The 2,852-nt window shown below is 44.0% G+C and overlaps 1 pseudogene; it reads left to right on the forward strand.

The window, feature by feature from the left end:
• Window positions 1-1,113: 1,113 nt before the first annotated feature.
• LOC133257910 (U4 spliceosomal RNA) lies at window positions 1,114-1,231 on the forward strand (annotated as a pseudogene).
• The last annotated feature ends 1,621 nt before the right edge of the window (window positions 1,232-2,852 follow it).

Raw genomic sequence — 2,852 nt, forward strand, 5'->3', positions numbered from 1 at the left:
CACCTCCTTGGCAGACCTGTGCCTCTCTATTCATCAGTCCCCATGGCCACCTCCACTTAGCTCATCTCTAGAAGGCCTTTTCCCTTCCTCTCTGTCTCTTCAAACACAAACTTTCTGTAAGGGCTCCATCCCCTAAAGCCCCTTCCAACATTTCCAGTCCATCCTGGTCTAATTGAGTGGCTTTCTTGCATTGTCTGTCCTCAGCCATTTCAGTCGTATCCGACTCTTTGCAACCTCATGGGCTGGAGCCCGCCAGGCTCCTCTGTCCATGGGATTCTCCAGGCAAGAATACTGAAGTGGGTTGCCATGCCTCCTCCTCCAGAGGATCTGCCCGACCCAGAGCCTGAACCCATGTCTCTAAAGTTTCCTTCATTGGCAGGCAGGTTTTTCACTGTTAGAGCCATCTGGGAAGCCCTTTCTTGTATTACTAATTCTATTTCAATAGAAACTTACTGGAGATGCAGAGTAACTTCACTCAAAGTTAAAAAACCACAATTAGAGATCTTCCAGGTACCAAGACCTACAGTAGAAAGCTTCTATAGGGTCAGAGAGAGGCATGCATATGAGTATGTCCTCAACCCCGGCTCTGTGTCCACACTGCCTCTATCTCAGAAAGGTGGCAGAGAAGCTTGTGCTGGCTCTTCTAATTAAGCCAAGGCCACAATGCCCTCCTAGTGCCACAGCTTTTAAGGCTCCCACCTGAGATGGGATCCCAGCATGTCAGACTCTGAAAGCCAATGGTACTTACATCCAGGAGACCCATCAGATTATAGGGAACAATGGAATGATTCTCTACGAGTTCATGAGCATAAGCTGAGGCTAGCCCCACAGGGCTCAGCCCAGAGGGAGCAGGCAAAAATGTCCATCTCCCAGACTTACCCTGGAAGGAGATTGTTTACAAGCCCCTACCCGAGGGTCCAGCTTTTAATTTGCAGTCCTCCATGAAAACCAGGGAGCCAGTGGATCATTCTACCACCTTCTCCTTCCAACTCATCCCAACTAGGAAACCAGGTGCCAACACCTCTCTGAAAGGAGCTTGTATTTATGCTTGGTGTCCCAGCTTTTGTGGCTGCTGTTCAAAATATACTATTGAATCATTAAAATTTGCTGAATAGCTTTGCGCAGTGGCAGTATCGTAGCCAATGAGGTTTATCCGAGGCGCGATTATTGCTAATTGAAAACTTAAAAAAAAAATAAATAAAATAAAATTTGCTGAATAGAACTTGTGTTTTCACCAAAAAAAAAAAAAAAAAAAAGGAAATATATGAGGTGATGAAATGTGTTAATTAACTTAATTAGCTTGATGGTGGGAATCCTGTCACCGTGTATACATATATCAAATCATCTGACTATAGGTTTTAAATATGTGACAATTTTATTTGTCAATCATACCTCAATAAAGTTGAAAAATAAAATAAAAATTGAGACTACCCTGGTGTTCCAGTGGCTAAGAGTCCGAGCTCCCAATGCAGGAAGCCCTGGAGATCCCATATGCAGCACTTAAGAGCCTGGGCTACCCAGGTGGCTCAGTGAGTTAAGAATCTGCTTGCAACTGGAGAGGCGTGGGTTCAATCCCTGGGTCAGGAAGATTCCCCTAGAGGGGAGCATGGTAACCCACTCCAGTATTCTTGCCTGGAGAATCCCATGGACAGAGGAGCCTGGTGGGCTACAGTCCATGGGGTCTCAAAGAGTTGGACATGACAGAAATGGTTGAACACACACATACACAGCTAAGAGCTGCATACCACAACTAAGACCCAGCACAGCCAAATAAATATTTTTTAATAAATAAAAATAAATAAATAATGTTTAAGCCCACTAAGATTTCATCCCTAATCATATCCTCCCCCTCATTCTGCCCACCCTTCCAAGAAGCAACTACTGGCCCAAATTGTTGCATGGATAATTCTCTGACTTTTCTTCATAGGTTTTAATTACAGATGATTGTTTTTAAAAAACATATATAGGGGGATTTCCCTGGTGTTCTGGTGGTTAAGACTCTTTGTTCCCAATGCAGAGGACTAGGGTTCAATTCCTGGTCAGGGAACTAGATCCCACGTGCTGCAACTAAGACCCAGAGCAGCCAAATAAATAAATATTTTTGAACCTGTATATGTACATTGTTTACATTTGCATGCCAACCTTCACACATTTTCCACAAAATGCTACCTGATCTTCTGACAGGTTTTCCTACTTCTTGATTTATTCTGTCACCATGCCATTTTCTTCTTTAGTCTCTGGTCAGGTCATTTCACTGCTCAGCAGCCTGCAGGGACTCCTCGTTCACCACTGAAACAATTCCCTTCACAACCCTTAATATTCTGAGCTTCACAAGGCTTTTAATTTCTCTGAGCCTCAGTTTTGCCATCTGTAATAGGGATCAAAATACCCTATAGGATTGTTTTGAGGATCATATCAAACAGGTAAAGAACATACCATGAGGCCTGACAGCTAGTAGAAATACAGTTCACTGGGGCTAACCTTACTTTTATTACTCCTCCCTGAGATGTTCTTTTTTAATGACCATCATTACTCCTCTATGAACTACCCCCTCAGCCATAGCACAGGGCCCCACACATAGTAAAGGCTCATGTTTTCTGAGTGTAAAATATGCCAGTCTCATGATCAACTCACGCACGTGTTGATAATTCCTGGAGTGGGGATTTCTGTTATTAATAACTGGTCTTTGAAGACCCCCTGAAGGGAGGAAGAGACTGCCTATTCTGAAAGGGAGGAGGGCACCGACAGTTCCTCTCACTCAGGAAAATAAATAAGACGTTATGAAATTTTAGGACATTTTCAGTAGCAGTGTGCGGGTATAGGCTGGGGCCAGGCTGTGCCTCCAGCTGGCT

This window comes from Bos javanicus, chromosome 11 (assembly GCF_032452875.1).
Source record: "Bos javanicus breed banteng chromosome 11, ARS-OSU_banteng_1.0, whole genome shotgun sequence".
Classification (NCBI taxonomy): domain Eukaryota; kingdom Metazoa; phylum Chordata; class Mammalia; order Artiodactyla; family Bovidae; genus Bos; species Bos javanicus.